Source organism: Acipenser ruthenus, chromosome 45 (genome assembly GCF_902713425.1).
Source record: "Acipenser ruthenus chromosome 45, fAciRut3.2 maternal haplotype, whole genome shotgun sequence".
In the NCBI taxonomy this organism is placed as follows: Eukaryota; Metazoa; Chordata; class Actinopteri; order Acipenseriformes; family Acipenseridae; genus Acipenser; species Acipenser ruthenus.
In genome coordinates, this window is record NC_081233.1 from 2,363,907 (window position 1) to 2,390,760 (window position 26,854).

Here is a 26,854-nt window from a genome sequence, read left to right on the forward strand (position 1 = left end):
GGAGGAATTGCTTTGGCCCTGACTGTAAATAGTGAGATGCTTTTCTTAAAAGGAATAGCATCCAGATTATGGTTCCCCAAACTACCTAACTGCCAGACCTAGTGTTGATATTAAAAGGCCAGTCCAATACTGGCAGCCACACTCCTGTATCAGGGGAACGTTCTTGATCACCAGGGAGGAGTCTGTGTAGACAAAGGGGGGAGCCACACCTCCTCCACACCCGCACAGCACCTGAAACAACATCAAACAAGAGCAGGAGGTTCAGTCACATTACTGATTCACACAAGCTTTCCATTCACATTACTCATTCATATTAGTAGTATTCAACTATCCAATATTGTTAAGTATACTTGCAGTGTGCTACTTAATTTTTAATTGTAGGGGCAGTTGGGTAAAAAACAACAATGAAGACTGCTAAGGTAGTTTTTGTTAAAAATATTTTAAGATTAAAGGCTGGGTACATTTTAAGAACATAAGAAAGTTTACAAACGAGAGGAGGCCATTCAGCCCATCTTGCTCATTTGGTTGTTAGTAGCTTATTGATCCCAGAATCTCATCAAGCAGCTTCTTGAAGGATCCCAGGGTGTCAGCTTCAACAACATTACTGGGGAGTTGGTTCCAGACCCTCACAATTCTCTGTGTAAAAAAGTGCCTCCTATTTTCTGTTCTGAATGCCCCTTTATATAATCTCCATTTGTGACCCCTGGTCATTGTTTCTTATTTCAGGTCAAAAAAGTCCCCTGGGTCAGCATTGTCTATACCTTTTAAGATTTTGAATATTTGAATCAGATCGCCGCGTAGTCTTCTTTGTTCAAGACTGAATAGATTCAATTATTTTCTGCATACGACATGCCTTTTAAACCTGGGATAATTCTGGTTGCTCTTCTTTGCACTCTTTCTAGAGCAGCAATATCCTTTTTGTAACGAGGTGACCAGAACTGAACACAATATTCTAGGTGAGGTCTTACTAATGCATTGTAGAGTTTTAACATTACTTCCCTTGATTTAAATTCAACACTTCTCACAATATATCCAAGCATCTTGTTAGCCTTTTTTTATAGCTTCCCCATATTGTCTAGATGAAGACATTTCTGAGTCAACATAAACTTCTAGGTCTTTTTCATAGTTCCCTTCTTCAATTTCACTATCTCCCATATGATATTTATAATGAACATTTTATTGCCTGCTTGCAATACCTTACACTTTTCTCTATTAAATGTAATTTGCCATGTGTCTGCCCAGTTCTGAATGCTGTCTAGACATTTTGAATGACCTTTGCTGCTTCAACAGTGTTTGCCACTCCTCCTATTTTTGTGTCGTCTGCAAATTTAATGAGTTTGCTTACTATACCAGAGTCTAAATCATTAATGTAGATTAGGAATAGCATAGGACCTAATACTGATCCCTGTGGTACACCACTGGTTACCTCACTCCATTTTGAGGTTCCTCCTTGTCACAAAGACGGCCAAAGTGGGTGGCGTCAGACCAGAAGCAGAAAGGAATACAGAGAGATGGGGTTTTGGTATAGCTGAGCGCGTGATCGCGCTCAGCATTTAATAAACAGAACAGAAAATAAAAAGGTTGTAACAAAAACACAGGACACGGCACTTGTAGCCAAAATAAAAAGACAGACAAAACGGACTAACACTAAACAAACGGTGCACGGAGAGACAAACAAACACGGTGAGAACAAACACTTTACGATTTGATTTTACTTTGCTTTTCTTTCTCCTTCTCCTCTCTCTCCCGTTCTCCTCTTCCGAACACCCAACCCTGACTGAATGAAATGTGCGTCTATATATACTATTGTGCTGGGATTCAATTACTAATTAATTATTCACTTGAATCCCAGCACGTGAATTAATTCTGTGCAACCCCGTGCTCACATATTACATTTAACCAGCACGTGAAGTGATTTGTGCTCTCCTCGTGCCTAAATACAAATCTACACTTTTTAAATACACGTGAAACACAAACCCGTTTATATCCCGTGTACCAATGACTATACACCAACATTAACACACGCACGCAACATACAACACATAACACACAAATGCACACAGGGGCGGGGCGCATTGCCACACTCCTCTAGTCAGTACTTTCTGTTTTCTACATGTTAACCACTCCCTAATCCATGTGCATGCATTTCCTTGAATCCCTACTGCGTTCAGTTTGAGAATTAATCTTTTATGCAGGACTTTCTCAAAAGCTTTCTGGAAATCTAAATAGACCATGTCGTATTATTATTATTATTATTATTTATTTCTTAGCAGACGCCATTATCCAGGGCGACAATTGTTACAAGATATCACATTATTTTTACATATAATTCCCCATTTATACAGTTGGGTTTTTACTGGAGCAATCTAGGTAAAGTACCTTGCTCAAGGGTACAGCAGCAGTGTCACCCACCAGGGATTGAACCCACAACCCTCCGGTCAAGAGTCCAGAGCCCTAACCACTACTCCACACTGCTGTCGTATGCTTTGCAATTATCCATTGTCGATGTTGCATCCCCAAAAAAAGCAAGCAGGTTAGTTAGACACGATCTCCCTTTCCTAAAACCATGCTGGCTGTCTCCCAGTATATTGCTACCATATAGGTAATTTTCCAATTTGGATCTTATTATAGATCCATAAGTTTACATATAATAGAAGTCGGGCTTATTGGTCTGTAATTACCTGTTTTGGTTTTGTCTCCCTTTTTGTGGATCTGTATTATTTTTGCAATTTTCCAGTCTGTCGGTACAACCCCTGTGTCAAGAGACTGTTGCATGATCTTGGTTAGCGGTTTGTAAATAACTTCTTTCATTTCTTTCAGTATTATTGGGAGGATCTCATCCGGCCCAGGGGATTTGTTTATTTTAAGAGCTCCTAGTCCCTTTAACATTTCTGCCTGTGTTATGCTAAAGTTTTTTTTTAAAACTGGATAGGAACAGGTCGACATGGGGTTCATGTTGTCCGTATCCTCCTTTGTTAAAACTTGTGAAAAGTAATCATTTAATATATTTGCTATTTTTTTTTCTTCATCTATGATTTTGCCATTTGTGTCTCTTAGATATTTAACCTCCTCTTTGAATGTTCTCTTGCTGTTATAATATTGGAAAAACATTATAACAATGTTCATTTCTATCTCTCTCTTGGCCTTTCTAACTTCCTTTTTGACTTGCATTTGTAGTTCCAAGTACTCTTTCTGTGTGCTTTGTTTTTGGTCCCTTTTAAACGCTCTGTAAAGTGCCTTTTTTCGCTGAATATTTTTTTTAATTGATCTATTAAACCATTTTGGCCATTTTGTTTTAGATTTAGATTTGTCTGCTTTTGGGATGTAATAGTTTTGCGCCTCTAGTACTACATTTTAAAAAACAGCCATCCTTTTTTTGTGGATGTTTTCTCTATTTTACTCCAATCTACTTCTGTTTGTCTTTGTTTCATACCTTCATAGTTTGCTTTTCTAAAATTGTAAACCTTAGCTTTAGTCATTACTTTTGGGGTTTTAAAAATCACTTAAAATTAGCCCATGTTGTGGTCTGAGTCTGCCAATGGTTCTCTGACCTCTGTTTTAGTTATTCTGTCTTCGTTATTTGAAAAGACTAAATCAAGGCATGCCTCCCCTCTAGTCGGTGCCTTGACAAATTGAGTTAGGAAGCAGTCATTGTCATTTCGACCGGGTTTTCCCATTTTATATGGGGGAAGTTGAAATCCCCCATTAGTATGGCTTCTCCTTTGCTGCACACATTTCTAATGTCATTATATAACAGATAATTTTGCTCGGCGTCTGAATTTGGCAGTCTGTAGCATGCCCTTTGAATTTTTGTCCATTTATTCTGACCCATATTGATTCTGCATTGTTTTCTTCATCCAGATATAACACCTGGGTTTCAGACTATTTCTTATGTATAGCACTACCCCTCCGCCTCTTCTGTCCTGCCTGTCTTTCCTATACAGTGTGTACCCACTAATATTATATTCGTCTCCATCACTCTCAGACAACCAAGTTTCTGTAACACCTATCACATCGTAGTTACTTGTTAGTGCAGTAGCTTCAAGTTATAACATTTTGTTTCTGAGACTTCTAGCATTTAGATAAATACATTTAATGGATGTCTTACCTGAGTTGTTGCCCTTGTTTTGATGTGGTCTCCCTTCTGTTTTTTTTGTTTTCTCCCCTGTGACAGGGTAGCGTCGTGGGCCCAGATGGTATTCGGCAGGCAGAGAGACTCAGAGACAAGGAACTGCAGTTAACGCGCTTCTGCGCAGTTTAATAAACAAAAGTTAATCAAAAACTAGAACAAAACACTGCTCACCGAGCAAAAATAAAAGGTCAAACAAAAACAAATCTCGCACACAATAAACCAATTACAAAATAACTGGCGCAAGGGCCAAAACAAAAGGTTTAAGCAAAATACAAAAATGTAGGCTGGGCATTAGCCTTCACTACACCTTTTTCTTTTTCAAAAATACACAGAGAACAAACAAACAAACAAACACTCACCCAAAACACCTCTCCCAAACAAAAGAATTTCCCCTTTTTATACCATGTGGCTGGAGCCTAATTACCAATGATTCAATTAGCTCCAGCCACATTCTCACATTTATTTTGGCAGGGATAGGAAATTAACCCCATCCCTGCCAGCCACCACCAAATCACCACACAACAACAATATTTACAGGCAGGGCCCTGCCCTGCTACACCCCCCCTTTCTAGTTTATATGCTTCTGAACCTCCTCAAGCATCCTTTCTCAGTAGATTTGTTCCCTTTTTATTTAAGTACAGTCCGTCCCCCCTATATAGATACAGTGCCTTGCGAAAGTATTCGGCCCCCTTGAACTTTGCGACCTTTTGCCACATTTCAGGCTTCAAACATAAAGATATGAAACTGTAATTTTTTGTGAAGAATCAACAACAAGTGGGACACAATCATGAAGTGGAACGAAATTTATTGGATATTTCAAACTTTTTTAACAAATAAAAAACTGAAAAATTGGGCGTGCAAAATTATTCAGCCCCCTTAAGTTAATACTTTGTAGCGCCACCTTTTGCTGCGATTACAGCTGTAAGTCGCTTGGGGTATGTCTCTATCAGTTTTGCACATCGAGAGACTGAAATTTTTGCCCATTCCTCCTTGCAAAACAGCTCGAGCTCAGTGAGGTTGGATGGAGAGCATTTGTGAACAGCAGTTTTCAGTTCTTTCCACAGATTCTCGATTGGATTCAGGTCTGGACTTTGACTTGGCCATTCTAACACCTGGATATGTTTATTTGTGAACCATTCCATTGTAGATTTTGCTTTATGTTTTGGATCATTGTCTTGTTGGAAGACAAATCTCCGTCCCAGTCTCAGGTCTTTTGCAGACTCCATCAGGTTTTCTTCCAGAATGGTCCTGTATTTGGCTCCATCCATCTTCCCATCAATTTTAACCATCTTCCCTGTCCCTGCTGAAGAAAAGTAGGCCCAAACCATGATGCTGCCACCACCATGTTTGACAGTGGGGATGGTGTGTTCAGGGTGATGAGCTGTGTTGCTTTTACGCCAAACATAACGTTTTGCATTGTTGCCAAAAAGTTCGATTTTGGTTTCATCTGACCAGAGCACCTTCTTCCACATGTTTGGTGTGTCTCCCAGGTGGCTTGTGGTAAACTGTAAATGACACTTTTTATGGATATCTTTAAGAAATGGCTTACTTCTTGCCACTCTTCCATAAAGGCCAGATTTGTGCAGTATACGACTGATTGTTGTCCTATGGACAGAGTCTCCCACCTCAGCTGTAGATCTCTGCAGTTCATCCAGAGTGATCATGGGCCTCTTGGCTGCATCTCTGATCAGTCTTCTCCTTGTATGAGCTGAAAGTTTAGAGGGACGGCCAGGTCTTGGTAGATTTGCAGTGGTCTGATACTCCTTCCATTTCAATATTATCGCTTGCACAGTGCTCCTTGGGATGTTTAAAGCTTGGGAAATCTTTTTGTATCCAAATCCGGCTTTAAACTTCTCCACAACAGTATCTCGGACCTGCCTGGTGTGTTCCTTGTTCTTCATAATGCTCTCTGCGCTTTAAACAGACCTCTGAGACTATCACAGTGCAGGTGCATTTATACAGAGACTTGATTACACACAGGTGGATTCTATTTATCATCATTAGTCATTTAGGTCAACATTGGATCATTCAGAGATCCTCACTGAACTTCTGGAGAGAGTTTGCTGCACTGAAAGTAAAGGGGCTGAATAATTTTGCACGCCCAATTTTTCAGTTTTTTATTTGTTAAAAAAGTTTGAAATATCCAATAAATTTCGTTCCACTTCATGATTGTGTCCCACTTGTTATTGATTCTTCACAAAAAATTACAGTTTCATATCTTTATGTTTGAAGCCTGAAATGTGGCAAAAGGTCGCAAAGTTCAAGGGGGCTGAATACTTTCGCAAGGCACTGTATTCCTTTTTGTAGAATGTGCTCTAATGTTCAAGAAAGGTGAAGCCTTCCTGTGTGCACCACGATTTCAGCCATGCATTTGATTTTGTATTTCCAGCTGTCCGTATGGTCCTTTGCAAGGTACCAGCAGTATCCCAGGAAATACCACAGTGTTGGTCTTGTCTTTTAATTTCCTTCCTAGCTCTCTGAATTTGTTTTGCAGGGATCTTGGCCTGTCTCTTCCAATGTTGTTTGTCCCGATGTGGATGACTACTACTGGATCATCTCCTGTTCATTCTAGGAGCCTGTCCACGTTCTAAGTGATGTGCTTGACTGAGGCTCCTGGAAGGCAGCACACTGTTGTAGTAAGGGGGTCCAGACTGCGAACTGAACTTGCTGCGTTTCTCAATAAGGAGTCCCCAACAATCATGACCTCCCTTCTTTTTGCTGCTTGGCCAGCACTGCTTATAATGTCCTAGATGTTGTTCCTTTCATTCACTTGATGTTGGTTTTGATCATCTAAATTTTGAAGTGGCTCAAATGTGTTGGATATTTTGATTTCTGGTGGTTGTGTTTGACAAAATTTCTTTTTTTCTCTGCCTCTGCCTACCTAAACTCAGACTTACATGAATTGAGGGTGTGCCAGCTCTTCAAGCTCCTGTTGCTGTCTCATTTCCTGCAGCTCCATTTCTAGCATACTTACTAGTTTAAGCAAGTCCTGGATCGTGCGGCACTTTACACACACTTGGTTTAGCTCTGCTGGGTTTTCTCGGATTTCCCACATCATGCACACCTGGTGGTTCCGCGACCTGGGAGTCAGGCCCAGCGACCAAACATCCAGACATGGAGCCTCGGTGTCTGGAAGTCCAGGCCGAGGGATCCAATCCCCAGGCGCCGGGCTGTGGCACAGGGGTGGTGGTCGGGGCTGTGGTGTAGGTGGTCTCCTCACCTCCCCCTTCTTCATAGCCAGCAGCTCCCTCTTCTGGGGCTCCGGCCACAGTATTCCCTGCTTCCATGAAGGGCTGGCAGCGACCCCAGGCAAAGCAGATCTCTCAGCGACCCCAGACGATGGCGGCAGCGGACCCTCGGAAGGAAACAGTGGCAGCGGACCATCGAGAGGTGACGGCAGGCAGGCGGCGACCCCGGGCGGTGGCACGCAGGCGGCATCACTGGGCGGTGGTGCTGCCAGCTCCTCCAGCAGCGCTGCTGGGGCTGGTGGGGCTGGCGTTGCTACCAGTTCCTCCGGCAGCAGTGAAAAGGCTGCTGGTTTCTCCGGCAGCAGTTGAAAGGCTGGCAACTTCAAGGCTGTCTCTTCCAGCCCCAGCAAATCCCCAGAGGTCAACAACAAATGACCCCCAGGTGATCCAATACAGGAATCCCCGGGCTGTGGTGGCATGGCTCCTCCGGCAGCAGGGAAAAGGCTGTCAGTTCTTCCAACAGCAGGGGAAAGGCTGCCGGTTCCTCAGACAGCAGGAGAAAGGCTGCTGATTACTCCAGCAGCAATGGAGGGCTGTCCTGTCATCCTCCCCCCCCCCAAAAGAACCAGGGGGGTGAGTCTGTAACTCCTCCCCTTCCAGCTCTGGAGACGGCAGCTCCTCCTCTTCTGGCTCTGGAGACGGCAGCTCCACCCCCTCTGGCTCGCAGGATGGCAGCTCCACCCACTCTGGTACCTGGAATGAAGGTGTCTCTGCCATATCTTCAGTCAGCTAACGGTGAACCATGGTTGTACTATCATGAAGGGATGTTGGGTGGTGCCGTCTCTCCCAGACCTCCCATTGCTCCCCATCTCAACACCACAGCACATTGATAGCCAGCGGAGGTCGCTGAAGAGGTCCCCCTCTGCGTCCATCAGCCAGTCCCAGATTTCTCGGGATGAGGGTGAACCCGGTAGCACTGGAGCTATTGGTGTTGCTGCTGATGCCCGGGGTTGCAGCTGCTCCTCTTCCTGGGCTGGCGCATAGGGGCATCCCACCCAGTTGTGCCCATCCTCCTCGCAGCGACCACAGCAGTCAGCCGGTGGCCCCTCTGGACATGCCCGCCAGCGGTGGTCCTCCTTCCAGCACCAGGAGCACCATGGGAACAAGCTGGCTGGGTCCTCCCGCTGTTGCTGCTGCAGCTTCTGCTCTTCTTGGCCATTTTTTTTTTCAAAAACAAAACAAAAAAACTGCACTTCTGCTCTGAGTATCCAGGGGGCACTCTCCCACACCACTTGTGACAGGATAGCCGCAAAGGGAAGACTCAGAGTCAGGATAATGCAGTGAAACAAAATACTTTTATTACCAAAACACAAAATAAAAAGGCACAAGGGCCAAATAAAAGGTACAAACACAAAACAAAGGTTTCCAAACACCAGAACAAATAAATCAAATTAAACAAGTATCTATATATACACACTTTTACAGGGAACACTTACTCTCTGTGTCTCTCCAAACCAAACCACTCCACCCAGACAAAGGATTCCTCCTGGCTTTTATGGTCTGTGGCTGGAGCCAATTAATCAATAATTAACAATTACTCAATTAAGGCTCCAGCCACATTCTCACATGTATTTTGCAGGGAGGAATTTAACCCCCTCCCTGCTGATCCAAAACAAAAAATAATTATAATGAAAATCATAATGAAAACAACAGTAAAAATGATAATAACACAAATTATAGGGGTGGGCTGGCACCCCATCACAGTAGCCTCTAGGCTACTATTTTTATTTAAATATAAAAAAGATAGAATAACTCAAAACTGTTCAGAATACACATGTATGATTCTTCATCTGAGCAACTCAATTAACAATATTAAAACTTAACTCTGATGATTTCAATAGTTGTTTTTATATTGATCAGAAGGTTTATATGATTAGTTTTAATATTATGTTTCCTGTCTGTCACTGTCTCACTATCAATCCCATAATGCAATGTGGTAAACAATGTGTGATGTAATGTGCTAGAATCCTATTGGCTGATCGGATATAAAGCGGTTTGAAGAAAATCAAAATATCCAGTTTTCCATGAATTTTACACTATGTGATAAGGCTACCCTCCAGGAGTACATCTATAGCAAAAACTGGAAATATGTGGAATTGCCGTTTATTGCTTTTTGGTATGAAGCTTTTCAGTTACAGTTAGGAGTAGGATCAGATTGGAGTGCTGTAAGTGCAATAGAAGAGTGAATAATAATAACAGCAATAACATTATTAATCATTTCTCTTCACAGACGCTCCTTGGCCAGTGAATCCCTTGCCGGTGTTTGGTGCACGATGGATTCGTCCTACACTAACTCCACAGCGATCTTTGTCGGACCTTTTGTGCCATGCAAAAGGGAATCTGCTGCATTTGCATTCCTAGCAACGGTGGAAGTGTTCACCGTGATTGTGGGTTTTCCTGCCAATGTGACTGTGCTCTGGGTTTTACTGCATAGGAAAACTGCAGTCTCCTCAACCGAGATCTTCATTCTCAACCTCACTGTCATGGACGCTTTACTTTGTCTCAGTGCACCTCTTGGCATCCTTTATTCCTTGCTGAGAAACTATTTAATTGGGGGTGCAACATATTTCCTCTATTCATTTAACCTGATCGGGACCCCCCTGTTCCTCTGTTGTATTTGTTTGGAGCGCTACACGGCCGTGGTGCACCCGATCCGTTTCCTGCATCTCAAGTCGCGCACCTTCAGAGTGGCATTCTGTGCCACGTCTTGGGTCTACATTGTAGCAACGTCTTTATATCAAGTTGAACATATGATTGTTTCATGGTCATATTTAATGGCACTCAACAATGTTACCTTGGTTGTGGTCATGGTTTTCTGTAACGTGTCTATACTCTGGTCCCTGATACAGTCCAGCCCGGGGCGAGACGAGCTTCACCCCGTCAAGAAGAAAGCTTTCCAGACCGTTTTTACCAACTTCATTATTTTACTGCTGTTCTATTTCCTGCCAGCAGTTTACCTTTTACTATCGTATATCAATGTTGCCACGCTTCAATGTTACGTCATGCCAGTGTGGTCTTTCTTTGCCATTCCATTGCCATTGTTCTATCTGTACAACATGGAGAAGGTGCCGTGTGCGCAGTTCCCGTGCTGTGCAGTGCAGAGACCCAGTCCCTGAGCTCTGCTAGTCATTGTCACGTCAGTTTCTACGTCGCCTCACTGAAATCATTTAATACTATAAATACATTATTTCAGCATTTTGATTTATCCCCAAACTTAGTTTACAGATTATTAAAACATGCACGGCTGGTTTCACAGCGAATTTAAAAGAAAATAAAACATGACTGCTCTTAGTTAAACTTTGTATTTGCTGTATGTTGAATTTGCTCTTAGTAACACTCTTAATTTAGGACTGAAGACAGTTCCTGTATATTATAACTTGCTCTAAACTAACTGTTTTTGTTTGTTTTTTTTATGTTATATTTTGTAAAAACATATTTTATTAGAACACATATTTCCAATATTTTCTATCTTCTCTAGTTTGTGTTTTTCACACAACACAATTCGTGTGTTATATTATCCCAGAGAATCTTTAAATTTGACATATTTGTTTTTTTTTACTGTGTATTTCTCATCATATATTATAAATGTAGCAATATATTGTGTTTTATGTGTTTTACATACTTTCTTGTGTTCTTATCACATATCAATATATCAATGCACATTATACTCTTAATATGTTTTTAAATATAAGCAAACAACAAAATGCATGTTCAAAATGAATATCATGCAACTTTATTTGTAAAAATAAAGAGGCAAATAAAACTATGAAAACTTTTTAAACTTGAAAAACAGTGGTCTGGTCTTAGATGTTTTTTTTTTTTTTTTTTAAATAAATTTAGTCGTTGCCAATTTTTTTCCCCCGTTTTTTTCCCCAATTTTGTATGCCCAATTATTATCTGTATCCTCGGCTCACAACTGGCAACCCCCCCTGCGACTCGGGAAACGATGGCTGGAACATGCGTCCTCCGAAACGTGCTCCTGCCACTCTGACATTTTTCACACTGTGGATCCACAGCGAGGCCACCATATCTATAGTGCCGGAGGACAACACAGATCTGGCGGCACCACTGCAGAACCACAGGTGACCAATCGGACACAGGGGTCGCTGGTGCGCGGTGAACCGTGGTTTCCCCTGCCTTTTTTCTGTCATATTTCTCAACTTTCCCATTTAATCTGCTTGCATATTTTCCAACGCTGTATTATATTTGTTTATCTAACATTTATTTCATTTTATTTTTATTTTCATTTTCATGTTCACTGTGGTGTTGGGCTGAATTTGTTGTAGTGATGTTGAGGTTACACTGGGCCAGTTTACAGTTGCCTTGGATAAAGGTGTCTGCTAAATATCTGCAATAATAATAATGACACATGGTTTAATTCAGATTTTTTTTTTTTTTAACTAACTTACTTTTAACCATGCAACCTTAACCCTAATGCTTTCTGGACACAATAAATGTCTTCCTTGCTGAGTGATCAAGCAGGGAACAACAGAAATTTAACACACAATGATTCAGTCTTAAGCAGTTGTTTCGTGAAAAAAAACAATTGCTGTATTTATTTGGGAAAAAACTGCAGGAAGGACCAAAAAAATGAGTAAAATAATAATCCAAACAAGTATGTTCAAGAAAAAAAAAATCCATCCACAGAAACGACATGACAGGTAGCAGCAATCCAGAGCCCAGGATCGCTAGCCTAGTGCTGGCTTCTGTTTCACCCTTGATCTCCTTAGCCTTCTGAGGCCTCTCCTTTTATCCTTCAGGCTACACCCCTATTACTACTGCGCTGTACTAGACAGGTAGAACCGGCTCTGTAACTCCTGCTACAGGCTGCTTATGTGGGCATACACAGACAGCAAACTGTTTACACATGCAACACGTAATATGTAGGAGAAAATAATCAAAACTGAACATATATTTATGTATTAACAAACTTGAACAGTATACCAACAACAAAGACAAATCTATTTGGAGACACACAGTCAAAGAAGGTGTCTATCTTTCTAGTTCGGCTTTCATACTTTTTGCAGTTGCAGCTAAAGCTCTGAGCCATGAAAAAAATGAGAATAAAAAATGATTTATCATAATAATAATAATTTATTGATTTTATATAGCACCTTCACAGAAAAAATAGAATCAATAATAGAACATTGCTACAAAAATAAAAAAGATAAGACTAATACAATTCCACACAAAACAAAAACAATTTAAAAAGCCATGGTAAAAAGATGAGTTTTTAAAAGAGATTTAAAACTATCTTGGGACGGAGCTTCCCTTAGTGCGAGGGGTAGCATATTCCAAAGATGGATAAAGGAAATCTTGGTGGTTTTTAATATGGGGACTCAGAGGATAGCACCGAGTCAAAAATCACACCAAGATTTTGTGTTTCAGAAGCGCAGCATACTTCAACCTCGTCAATTTTTAGGCTGACACTACCAACTTTACAAAGCTGTTGAGGAGAACCAATTAACATCACTTCAGTTTAATTTTAAAAAGTTATTTTGAATCCACATTTTAATATCAGACAGGCAATCAGGTAGAATAGAACGATCAAGGTTTGACTCAGGTTTGGCTTATAAATAAACCTGAGTATTGTCGTCATAGCAATGAAAATGAATTCCATGGCTGCAAAGTATTTGACCTAAAGGTAAAAGATAAATACTAAAAAGTAGAGGTCCCAGTACAGAGCCCTGCGGAACACCAGCTGAGACCAGCATTGTTTTAGACCTGGCTCCATCCATTGCCACAAACTGCCTTCTACTGGACAGGATCGAAACCACTGAAGTGCAGTGCCGAAGATGCCTACATAATCCTACATAACCTCGTGATCAACAGTATCAGATGCTGCACTCAGATCCAAGAGGACAAGCATGTTAATAAGGCCTGAATCAGTGACTATCAAAAGGTAATTTACCACCTTCACCAGGGCGTCTCTGTACTGTGCTTCATCTTCACCAGGGCGTCTCTGTACTGTGCTTCATCTTCACCAGGGCGTCTCTGTACTGTGCTTCATCTTCACCAGGGCGTCTCTGTACTGTGCTTGACCTTCACCAGGGTGTCTCTGTACTGTGCTTCATCTTCACCAGGGCGTCTCTGTACTGTGCTTCATCTTCACCAGGGCGTCTCTGTACTGTGCTTCATCTTCACCAGGGCGTCTCTGTACTGTGCTTCATCTTCACCAGGGCGTCTCTGTACTGTGCTTCATCTTCACCAGGGCGTCTCTGTACTGTGCTTCATCTTCACCAGGGCGTCTCTGTACTGTGCTTCATCTTCACCAGGGCGTCTCTGTACTGTGCTTCATCTTCACCAGGGCGTCTCTGTACTGTGCTTGACCTTCACCAGGGCGTCTCTGTACTGTGCTTGATCTCCATCAGGGTAATCTCTGTACTGTGCTTGATCTTCACCAGGGTGTCTCTGTACTGTGCTTGATCTTCATCAGTGTGATCTCTGTACTGTGCTTGATCTTCACCAGGGTGATCTCTGTACTGTGCTTGATCTTCATCAGGGTGATCTCTGTACTGTGCTTGATCTTCACCAGGGTGTCTCTGTACTGTGCTTGACCTTCACCAGGGTGATCTCTGTACTGTGCTTGATCTTCATCAGGGTGATCTCTGTACTGTGCTTGATCTTCACCAGGGTGATCTCTGTACTGTGCTTGATCTTCACCAGGGCGTCTCTGTACTGTGCTTTATCTTCACCAGGGCGTCTCTGTACTGTGCTTGACCTTCACCAGGGCGTCTCTGTACTGTGCTTGATCTTCATCAGGGTGATCTCTGTACTGCGCTTGAACTTCACCAGGGTGATCTCTGTACTGTGCTTGATCTTCACCAGGGCGTCTCTGTACTGTGCTTGATCTTCATCAGGGTGATCTCTGTACTGTGCTTGATCTTCATCAGGGTGATCTCTGTACTGTGCTTGATCTTCACCAGGGTGATCTCTGTACTGTGCTTGACCTTCACCAGGGAGTCTCTGTACTGTGCTTGATCTTCACCAGGATGATCTCTGTACTGTGCTTGATCTTCACCAGGGTGATCTCTGTACTGTGCTTGATCTTCATCAGGGCGATCTCTGTACTGTGCTTGATCTTCACCAGGGTGTCTCTGTATGGTGCTTGACTTTCACCAGGGCGTCTCTGTATGGTGCTTGACTTTCACCAGGGCGTGTCTGTACTGTGCTTGACCTTCACCAGGGTGTTTCTGTACTGTGCTTGACTCTAAAACCTGACTGGAATAATTAATCAAGGTCATTTAGACAACAGATGATTTTGAAGTTAACATGCTACTACCATAAAAACAAACAAGCACAAAAGCCAGTGTTTAAAATTGATGGTACCATGTTTAAAAGCCAGCCAAAGGGTACATTTTTCATTTAAATGCGATGTATACTGCATGTAATGTCTGGTTTCCTTTTTCTTATCAATAAACCTCATTTAATGCAACTTTCACTATCAGAAAGAAAACGTCTTGACACAAATTTCCAGCCATGACTACTCACCCAGAGACACCAAGAATTGTAGCTATGTTTATCCAGGCATTGTTCTTTATGCTTGTTCATTTTAACATTGTATAATAAAGGATACTGCTGTACCTCATTTCTTTTTCCTTGTCCATGCTTGTTTTGAGGTGTGTGCCTGACGTTTCTAAAGGGTGTAAACTAGGGTTGAGATGATAATGGATTTTTTTGTATCACGATTATTGTCTAAAAAATGATCCCAATACATTATTTTGGTAGTTTTTTTTTTCTTTAAAAAAATTATAATTTTACAACCTCCCCACCCAATTAATCTCCATTATTATTATTATTATTATTATTATTATTATTATTATTATTATTATTATTATTATTATTGTATAAAGTATCTTAGCAGATGCCTTTATCATTATTAAGTCATTTATTTGCAGACACGTATTTTCAGACTAATAAATTACATTACAACGGGTAACATCACTACAAAAAAAAACACTTCAAAGTGATACTGATTGTACTCCGCATTATATTTTCGACTGCTTTCATGAAATTCCACAGGGTCCTTTTGTTGTTGTCGTTTTTACTGTTAACTCTGCCCAGCACTCACTGTACAGTGTGGAGTGAAATGTTGTATTTAATCAAGACAGGGGAAGACAATATTCCCTGAAGGTAATTGGCTTGTCTAGTTGTGTACCGCCCCCAGGGAACTCCTGGCCGTGGTTGGGGATGGCAGGGCAACAGCGACTGCGGTGAAAACCAGTGACCTCCAGGCCATAGCACCCTGTACTTCTGGAGAGGTGCCTTAGCTGGATATGCCTCTCAGGATCCCACTTAAGTTGTTTATTTTAACTGTAATTACAACCTGCTTTTGTTGTATAATGTATACATAATTTAGGCACGAAACAAGAATTCAGGGACATTTAAAGTGCGAGGGGCGAGAGTTTTAAGATTTGTTTATTTAACTTGTAAGCTTTGCTTTTTAATATGTCACACAAAATCTTCTTTTGTTAAATCCTATTTGCTACAGACCCCCTGAAACTTCCCTGCGGACCCCAGTTTGGGAACCCCTGTGCTATGATACTTACAGGCCTCATTTGGAATTTTCAGGGGTTCCTTTTTTTTTTAATCCTCTGCATTAATTTCAAAATACTGTCAGACAATCAATTTTGTATTTATTTAATTTTTGGGACAAGTTTTAGTTTGTCCCCCATTTTATATACTTCATCTCATATGCATTTGATTTAGCCAATTTAAATAGTTGCGTGAAGTATAGAAAATACATGTGCGGCCACAGTTTAACATGGAAAGTACATCTGGGTCAAAGTGTAAGGTGCCTTAGTTGCTATGGCAATATCAACAGGATCAATTCCGTTGCTTCCTGTCAATCAATTACAAGAGCTAAACTGGCGAGGACCAGTGACAATAATGGCGATATTGATAATAGAGACGGTATAAACGATACATACAATATAAATTAAGCATCGTTGAACATTTTTATCACCATATTATTGCATTATCGACAGGACATTCAGTGAAATTGATTTTCTGTGCCAGGAGAGTGGACTGTGCTCCTCGACTAAAACAAGTTGTCTCGTCCAATACAGAAATGGCATCCTCAATGAATTGTAACTGGTTCTCAAAGAACAGTCGAGCATTGGCAAGGTCTTGGACTACCTGCGCCTTCTCTTCAGATGCTCTTCTAGCAAGATTCCACAAAACCATGAAACTCTGCTTGATGGAAGCAAAAAGCTGCTGGACATTGTAGACCACACAAGATGATCCAGTGCTAGAGCATTGTGGTACTGCAGCAGCTGTGGCTTGGCTGGTAGCATTGCATAGTTTGAGTGTTTCCTTTACTTTGTTGGATACCTTTGTGATTTGACGAGAAAGCCTGATGGCTATGAACTGCCCCTCTGGAAGAAAAAAAGAAAAGAAAAAGAAGAGCACATATTTACTTAAAAAATAAGTTTCTTTTTTCATCTACAGACTGCTGGACTTACTGACACACTGCTAAAATCAGGTTGCCAATTGCACCACTGTGATTACTCATCTTAAAAGAAGTTAAGACATAGCCCCACCTAAATACTCACTACAGTTGTGAACCCTGGCACATATTCTCTTAGGAAATGGAATTCAGCTATTTTAACATTTTGGCACCCACCTCCAATACTGAATATCTTGCTTTTCTTACTTTAACCAGGATTTAGAAAAGAGTGTTTTGACTGGTTAAATATATATATTTATTTATTTATTTATTTATAAGTGGCACTCCGACATCTAACACATAGTGCGAACGAGCCTTGCAGCTTGGGTTCGTTTTGCCCTTTTACAGTACAGACCCAAACACAGAGAAGTGGTTTTAAAATGCTGACGCGCTATTTTTAATAAACAAAGACTCAAAACAGAAAAATAAACACCTAGCTCTCTTCGAGCACTCACTAAACTCACAACCGGACAGCTAGGCTGTTTACCAGCTGAAAAACCAAACACACACAGTTTCACAACAGAACACAGGCTTCACCCAGTACCTTTGAGGATTTACGACACACAGTTGGGCTCGTCACACAGCAGCCTCGAGCAGACTGACTGCACACTTTTTAAACCCTGCACCTGACACTAATTTGCAATAATTACCAGGTGCGGGTGATAATTAAAAAATAATTAAATAATACAATTAAACATTAACAAATTAAGCAAAACGTGCATTCGCACGTGTTTTTTCCAGGCAGGGAGGCATTTCTCGCTCTCCCTGCTCACAATAGACAATGTCCCCGTCCCAATAATGTGTATTAGTTTGTTGAATGGAAAAATAAAAAATGCAATTGTCTGTCTGGACTTGTATACCTGATCATCCACATCCTCACACTCTTGTCATCTATTTCCCCAGTCAAGTGTTATTCCTACATTTTTTTATGGTTGTTAATTCCTGGTAAGCCCTTCCCTTAAAGACTCACTATTTGAGTCTTTTAGTCTACTATGGGATTTCCACGCTTGGAAAATCTATCCCGGGTATTTCGCGTTCTTCAGGAATCCTGGGTTTCAGCACTAAAGACTTTAGGAAAAATAGACTGACAAATGTTTAGATCAAAATGATTATATATTGTGACAGAGCTGTGTCTCTGCTTCTGTAAATAAGTGTAAATATGTGTCAGTAGTTTATGTTGCAGCTTGCGTGCCTGCCTGTTGGTGAGTGTGACTTTAATTGAACTGCTGCAGCTGTTAAGTCCAGGTGAGCATGTGGTTGGTTTGATTGACTGATTGATGGGCAATCAACCCAACCACATGGTATAAAAGGAAGCCTGGATCCTTTGTTCAAGGCCTGAGAGACTGGAGAAGATTGAGGAGGTGCTGTGTGCTTGTTACTCCAAGGCTGTGCGCTAGATACTACAAGAGTAAGTGTAACAACAAGTGTGTCAAGTTGTTTACACTAAGTAGTTTACTTTTTGTTCAAACCTTTTATTTGTATCTGTTTGATAATAAACATGCACCAAACAGTGCTTTAAAACCACATTTCTGCTGCCAGTCCTTACAAACACTGCTGACCAGCCTTAACCACCAGGACCACTCTATCACAATATAAAGAAAGTAAGGTATACTCTGATACCATCATATAAGAATTGATTTACATGCAAACTTTGACTCAAGTCTCAGTTAAAGCTCAAATGCAAATATGTGCATCAGAAACACAGTGTACACACTAGAACAAACCATCTGAACCAGCCAACCACAAACAATTTCACTATAAGCTATATTCAGTTCAGCTGAATGCATTCAGATGCTTTGTCCATACAATGATATTGATGGAGACATTCCAACGTAATTTCTAGAGTTCTGACAAAGATTTCCACTTCTATATCAAGTGTTGCTGTACAGCCTACCCCCCTGGGCTAGGTCACTAATGTCTTTGTTGTTTGTTACACATATACAGAGTTCTGGTGTTTCTGATATTTCTGGATCTTTCCAGGACTCTCAGCTCAGGACAGAAACTGTAAATAGTTCATTGTTTTGAATGGTCAGGCATTCTTATCTTAAGGTTACTTTCTCCTTCAAACCTGTTCTGCTAAAAACAGGTTCTATTGTAGTTACAGGGAAGCTCAAACAGTTTAATCTCAGTTTGTTAGAATGACACATATACACACAAACACAATTCATAAATCCTCATGCCAATACTCCAGTTTTATCCCATGCCCTTCAATGGTAGATCGATTTCCTTTCTGTATTCTATTTAGTTGTTTTCACAAAGGCATGTGTTTGGTGTTGGAATTATTTCAATAACTCATTGGTTCTATACACAATTCTGAATTCTTATGAGGTAATCACCAGTTAAGTTGTGGAAGTCTGATAGATCAAGTGGTTGCAGTCACGCTTAGCTGAGTTGGCCAAAACAAACATGTGAACAAAGATAAAGGAGTAGTAGTAAGTAACCAACAGCATTCTTTTGAACTCCTGAGCCACAGCTGATTGTACATGCAGCAAAAAAAAACATGACCAATGGAAGTAAAGGAGAAGCTCATTATACCACAGCCTATCATATTTGGTGTAAACAAGTGCAAGAATTTGAATGTGGTTAAAATGATATGATTCTGGAGAACATCCTCTCATGAATGTGTATGTTTAACATTATAAGAACAGTGGGACAAGTTGAACTCCTAAGACAATGTAAAAGGTGCAGCAGAGGAATTCTCCTGTGGTCTCTGGGAAATCGATCACTGCTAATTCACAGTCTTTAGTTTGAAATCTACAGGAGTATGTTGAGTCTTTTTTTCCTATACTATACAAGAACAGTGAAAATGATGATAATGTCAGACTTTCTTTTCAGTTTGGAATTAACCTTCTGTTCATTCTATATGGAAGAGTGTATAAGGTTGGTAGGATTTCGTTCAGTACAGTATATTTGCCTAAAGTTTTTTATTTTAATTTTTTTCTAGACCATGAAGTTTGGAGACATCATTTCATTCTCTCGTATTGGGTACCCACACCAGGTGGTTTACACTGGGAAAAATGACAAAGGACAAGATATGGTTGTCCATTTTTCAGGTATAGTAATCCTCTATGGCAACTTTACATGATTAAGAAATGTTATTGTTGGACTTACTATCTCGGACGAGCCTCTGTCTCATTTAATCTGCTGCTTAAATAGGTTTTTGGTTTTTAACTTTACAAGAATACTGATGCACTAATTCTGCACAGACATTTTACTTCTGTTTTTGGAATATTATTTTTTATGTTCCATTTTTACAGAACATAATGACAGAAAGATACAAAGGAAAACTACAAACACAAGAAAAAAAACACAGCCATTATGTTAGTTGGCAGATATCCAGTATATAGCACATTACAAAATAAATTAACTAATTCATAAATAATACAAAAATAAAATAAAAAATATGTTGTACAAAAATGCTACATCTATGTAGAAATTGAGAGATTGAGTATAACTAGGGTTCTGCATTTTCAGTTTTTATTATTATTATTTGTTTATTTAGCAGACGCTTTTATCCAAGGCAACTTACAGAGACTAGGGTGTGTGAACTATGCATCAGCTGCAGAGTCACTTACAATTACGTCTCACCCGAAAGACGGAGCACAAGGAGGTTAAGGGTCACACAATGAGTCAGTGGCTGAACCGGGATGTGAACTGGGGACCTTCTGGTTACAAGCTCTTTTCTTTAACCACTGAACCACACAGCCTCCTACCAGATTTTATGAAAAGTATCTCAGACTACAAGAGCTTTTTAACAGAACTGAAAAGATGATTAAAACAGGACCAGCTTTGTGACCACGTCTAGACTCCCTCCATTTGTTGATTTTCTTTTATTGTATTTTATTGTTATTTTAGTATTTTTAATTGTATTGTATTGTTGTTATTGGCATTGTTTGTATATTTAGTTGTTAGTCTGTGGGACTACCAATGCAAATTAGCTGTGACTAACTTGGGTGTGATGCATCGCATGTTTAATCATGAATGTTTATTGCACATGGTCCCAAATCAAATTAATAAATAAATAATAATAATAAAAAAATTCTCAATCTAAAGCCAAGAAGGTAATGAGTCAGCCTGGTACAACATTGATAAAAATTTACTTTGAGCTGCCCAACAGTGCCAGCTTTACATATTTTGCACGAGGTTTTTATGTAATACTGGCAGAGGACAAGCTGAGCTACCAAACCCGCCCTCTGCCAGAACACACACACACACACACACACAGCTTCACCGTTACCAATACAAATAATAACAATAACAACAAAACACACGGCTACGCCGTCAATATATATATATATATATATATATATATATATATATATATATATATATATATACACACAATAAATCATAATAACAATAATACAAAACAATAAATTGCACAGGGGCAAAGGAGGATACCCCATTCTAAAAATAAACAAACTATATATTTAAACAGCAGGGCTTTATCCTGCCCCCTTTTTATGTGCAGGGCTTTCCTGTCGCCCTGTTACATATCACCCCCCTTGTGCAACGCACACATGGCCCCAACGGCCACCTCCCCCCTCAGTCTCAAAGTCCTGGAAGAGGGGAAGCAAGTGGTCCATGGGGGCGGCCATGGTGGTGGGTCCTCCTTCTCCCATTGCTGATGGAGGGTCAGACCATAGCCCAACGCCCTCTTAGCGGGACTGAGACCTGGCGACAGGGGACCCAGATGCTGTGAATGGGGTGTCGGGAGCACAGGCAGACAACCTGTTGGCTGCAGCCCCAGGCAGAGGTGCGAGCCCAGGCAACCGTGGAGCAATGTCTGGGCTACCAGGGGGAGCGGAGCAGGAGACCAGGCGACCTCCTGTGCCTGGTGGTGCCGCGACCTGGCCCAGCGACCAAAGGTCCAGAGTCAGGCCCAGTGACCAAAGGTCCAGACATGGAGCCTGGGTGTCTCGGAGCCCAGGCCGAGGTATCCAACCCCCAGGTACCGGGCTGTGGCACAGGGGTGGTGGTCGGGACTGTGGTGGAAGTGGTCTCCTCACCGGCAGCTCCCTCCTCTGGGGTTCTGGCCACAGTATTTCCTGCTGCCATGAAGCAGAGCCGGCAGCGACCCCAGACAAAGCAGAGCCAGCAGCAACCCTAGGCGAAGAAGAGCCCTCAGCGCCCCCAGGCGAAGCAGAGCCCTCAGTGACCCCAGGCGAAACATGACCAGCAGCAAACCTAGGAGAAGCACAGGAGACATAGGCAGCCCCAGGCGATGCGGGACCTTCAGCACCCCCAGGCGAAGCGAGACCCTCAGCAACCCAAGGCGAAGCGGGACCCTCAGCAAACCCAGGCGAAGCGGGACCTTCAGCAGGCGATGCAGGCAGCCCCAGGCGATGCAGACGAGGCATCCCTGAGCGGAGTGAACGTGGCATCCTTGGGCGGTGCAAGGCAGGCATCCTTGGGCGGTGCAAGGCAGGCATCCCTGGGCGATGGCGAACTAGCATCCCTGGGCGATGGCGAACTGGCATCCCTGGGCGATGGCGAACTGCAGCAGCAGACTCTCTGGAGGCGACGGCGGGATTGGAGCTCCTGGCCATGAAGGCGGCATCAGGATCTCCACTTCTCACAATGGTGGTGGTGGAGGCAGATGTAGCTCCTGCTCCCCTCCTCTTGATAGTGGTGGAGGCAGGGGTAGCTTCTGCTCCTCTCCTCTTGATGGCAAAGGGGCTCCTCCCCTTCTGGCAGCAAAGGCGGCAGGGGCTCCTCCCCTTCTAGCTGCAGTGGGGGAACAGCAGGCATGCTCCCTCTGCTGGTGGAGATGGGAGCGCCACACAGTCCTCCCACGGCTGTGGAGGTGGGAGCGGCAAGTTGTCCTCCAATGGTGGTGGAGGTGGAACCAGCAGGTACTCTCCCTCTGCTGGTGGAGGTGGGAGGGGTAAGTAGTCCTCCCAGGGTGGTGGAGGAGGAACCAGCAGGTACTCTCCCTCTGCTGGTGGAGGTGGTGGAGGCACGTAGTCCTCCCACTCAGGCACAGGACATTCGGGCTCCTCCCTCTTTGGCTGTAGTGGGGGTGGGCACAGCAGGCGTTCCTCTGGTGGGATGGGGCAGTTCGCTGGGAAATGCCCCCACTCCCCACAAATGCAGCAGCAATACTGCTCTCTCATGCTGTGGAGGAGGGCTTCCCAGCCAACCGCCTCCTGTGGCTGTAGCCCTGGTTCTCCCTCCTCTTCCTAAGGGGGAGAGTGGTAGAAGTTGGGCGACACGTGGCCGACCTTGCCAACCTCAAAACACCACTACTCCCCCCTCAAGCATGTCAGGCAGACATCCACCGGGGCAGAGATGCGATGGGGCTTGCGACCAGCCCCGCGCTGCTGTTGGGGCTGCAGCTGCTTTTGTTACTTCTTGCAGCTCTTTCTCCCCATCCTCTTCCTTACTCCACAAAGTTATATAAAAAAAAGCTACAGTACCCTTCCCGGCTGCGTCCAGGAGGCACTGGTGATCCCATGCTGGACACCACGTTTGACAGGCTGGCCGTGAATGGTGACGTCTGGCCAGAAGCAGAAACAGAAAAACCAAAGGCAGTACTGCAGTTCAAAAAGACGCGCTGCGGCGCCGTTTATTTAAACACAAAAATAAATAAAAGATTTAAACAAAAACACTGCTCACAGAGCAAAATAAAAAGATAAACAAAACAAGTCACACACCCAAAACGCCGATCTATATAGATCATACTGGGCAGTTGCCTTCACTGTTCCTATATTTTACTTTTCAATTTCTTTCTCTCCTCTCACTCTCGTACTCTCCTCCGTACACCCACCTCGAGCAGGGAAAACTGCAGGGTTTTTATACAGGTGACCATCTCCCGATTAGCAACAATTACATAACTAATTAAACTCGGGAGATGGTCACCTTCTGCACAAGGTTTTTATATAATACTGGCAGAGGACGAGCTGAGCTACCAAACCCGCCCTCTGCCAGAACACACACACACACACACACACACACACACACACACACACACACACACAGACACACACACACACACACACTCTCACACACGCACACACGCACACAGACACACACACACACACACACACACTCGCACGCGCACACGCACACACACACACGCACACGCGCACACACAGAGACACACACACAGAGACACACACACACACACAGACACACACACACACACACACACACACACACACACACACACACACACACACACACAGCTTCGCCGTCACCAATACAAATAATAACAATAACAACAAAACACACGGCTACGCCGTCAATATACAGTGCCTTGCAAAAGCCTCCACACCCTTGAACATTTTTCACATTCTGCCACCTAAAGAATACAATTCAAAATGCATTAAAGTAAGAGTTTGTTTCACTGATCTACACAACATCATCTACACTTTCAACCTGAAATAACAATTATAGAAATATTCAAAAGGTCTTGATTGCATAAGTCTTCACACCCCTTGAGTCAATACTTGGTGAAAGCCCCTTTTGCAGCAATAACAGCCATGAGTGGTTTTGGATAAGTGTCTACCAACTTAGCACAGCAGGATGGTACAATTTTTGCCCATTCTTATTGGCAGAATAGCTCAAGCTCTTTCTAGTTGGCTGGGGATTGTCTGTGGACTGCAGCCTTCAAGCCTTGCCACAGATTTTCTATAGGATTCAGGTCTGTGCTTTGACTCGGCCACTCGAGGACATTCACTTTCTTCTTGCTGAGCCACTCCATTGTTGCTTTTGCTTTGTGCTTAGGATCATTGTCCTGCTGAAAGGTGAATCTTCTCCCCAGTCCCAGGTCTCTGGCAGACTGGAACAGGTTTTCCTCCAGGATCTGCCTGTACTTTGCACCATCCATCTTTCCCTCGATCTTCACAAGCCTCCCTGTCCCCGCTGCTGCAAAGCATCCTCAAAACGTAATGCTGCCATCACCATGCTTTACTGTAGGGATGGTGTTAGCAGGGTGATGTGCCGTGTTTGGTTTACGCCACACATATGCTTAGCATTGAGACCAAAAAGTTCTAAAGAGGGGGAGACCCCGTTCTAAAAATAAACAAACAAAATATTTAAACAGCAGGGCTTTGTCCTGCCTCCTTTTTATGTGCAGGGCTTTCCTACCGCCCTGATACAACATCACTTTTCTTTTCACTTGCAACTAATTAGATTTAAAACAGTCGTGTTTTTTACATATTTTTTTTTCTTTATCAAATTCATACCACAGTTCATCGCAAACTCACAACCAAGTAATGCCAGCACAGTATAAAAATGTGTATTTTCTTTTTAGAAGTCAAACTACAGTACTGACTTTAAGCAAAAGATATACTTGGAATTGCTTCACACAGTTCCGTCGTTTGCCACACTTTGGGAACCTCTGATGTTAACCAACGATCCTGTGACTGCATTAAAAAAAAAAAAAAGTTTCTGAATGTGTATTGTTATGCATGGAAGGCATTCGCCCACACATACCAACCGATGTGTTAAATATTAAGCGGCGCTATCAATTGTTAGTTTTAACTGTATTGTAAGACATTTTGATCAGCCATCACAGTATAATGCAAGGTGGGAGAATATAGATTTTTTAAATTATGCCGCCCTCTGAATTTTGCTGCCCTAGGCAGCAGTGTGGAGTAGTGGTTAGGGCTCTGGACACTTGACCGGAGGGTTGTGGGTTCAATCCCCAGTGGGGGACACTGCTGCTGTACCCTTGAGCAAGGTACTTTACCTACATTGCTCCAGTAAAAACCCAACTGTATAAATGGGGAATTGTATATAAAATAATGTGACATCTGTATAATGTGAAATAATGTATAATGTGATATCTTATAACAATTGTAAGTCGCCCTGGATAAGGGCGTCTGCTAAGAAATAAATATTATTATTATTATTTGCCTACTTCTCCTATCGGCTAAAGCCAGCCCTGTTGCCCAATAATATATTTTAAAGTTGAAAAGGCATAAGCCACCAAAACTGTATGCGAGGGTTAACTCCTCCATACTCATTCTAGGAGATTTATGGTGCCAAATAAATTGCCTTATTGATTTTTTTAAGTATTGTAAAAAAGTTAAGGGGAAAAGAAACAGGTAATGACTGGAACAGGTATAGGAATCGAGGCGGAACATTCATTTTTAGGACAATAATTCAACCCAACAATGTAAGGGGTTCATTCTCAACCCTGGTTTTGTTCCAAGGAGCTCTCAGTTACTTAATTGAACCCTTAATTAAACTAATCATTTGTTTAACTTGACTTTTTAAATTGTGTATCTTACAAAAAGCTAGAGAATTCAAGTTCTTTATGCTGTTTAAAGTAATTAAAAGCTCTGCTTAGTCATATTAGTTCAATTAAGTAATTGAGAGCAGCTTGGTTTTGAACAGAAACCAACAGGACAGTGGGTCCCCAGAACCAGGGTTGAGAACCACTGGTCTAGGGAGACAGACATACTGGGTTGTTTTCTTGAACTTGCAAGGTGCACTATGTCAAACACCCTTCTAAGGTTATTTACAGAGGATTGATTATTTATAAAGCTAGTCTGGTCTTGGTTTACTAATTGAGGGAGATATTGTCCTAATCTATTGGCAAGTAATTTCGCAACAATTTTGTAATCTGTGTTAAGAAGGGATACGATATCAACTTGATGCAAACAAATAAAAATCGTGCACATACTGAGTGCATTTTGGCACGAGGTGCAGTCCTGCTGTACCAACCGCTGGCTGGAAGTGTGTAGTTTCAGATATGTAAATATGATAAGATGTCACTGCAGCTCTAAAGTTAAAAGAAATGACTTGAATCCTGTACTTGAATCGTTGCGACAGAAAACCGTATATGTCCAATTTTAGAAAAAAATTGAGTTAAGTATTTATATTGTTGGAAAGACAAAGAAAACAAACTCAGGTATTCGGAGAAGCCTTACCTCAGCAGAAAATTAAAAAGCTCTGATTAGATACAAATTCGCTTCTGGAGGTAACAAACTGTTTTACCATGACAACAGTTTACTCTGAATAATTTTGTAAAACAGATTTTATCGTTGTTCTAATGAGTTAAATGAAAATCAGACT

The 26,854-nt window shown here is 42.0% G+C and overlaps 2 long non-coding RNA genes across 3 annotated transcripts; one reads left to right on the forward strand and one right to left on the reverse strand.

Annotated features, from left to right (window-relative positions):
- Positions 1-14,533: 14,533 nt before the first annotated feature.
- LOC131720944 (uncharacterized) lies at positions 14,534-17,427 on the reverse strand. Its single transcript, XR_009319777.1, has 3 exons — positions 17,373-17,427; positions 16,519-16,757; positions 14,534-14,601 (listed from the first exon to the last, which is right to left on the reverse strand). It is a non-coding gene; the product is annotated as an uncharacterized LOC131720944 (long non-coding RNA).
- Positions 17,428-19,389: 1,962 nt separating this feature from the next.
- On the forward strand, positions 19,390-20,906 carry LOC117414290 (uncharacterized). 2 transcript variants are annotated; one of them, XR_009319768.1, is made up of 3 exons: positions 19,390-19,590; positions 19,773-19,881; positions 20,334-20,906. It is a non-coding gene; the product is annotated as an uncharacterized LOC117414290 (long non-coding RNA). The 2 variants fall into 2 exon arrangements; XR_009319767.1 differs by lacking the exon at positions 20,334-20,906 and adding an exon at positions 20,086-20,306 and having other exon boundaries at positions 19,391-19,590.
- The last annotated feature ends 5,948 nt before the right edge of the window (positions 20,907-26,854 follow it).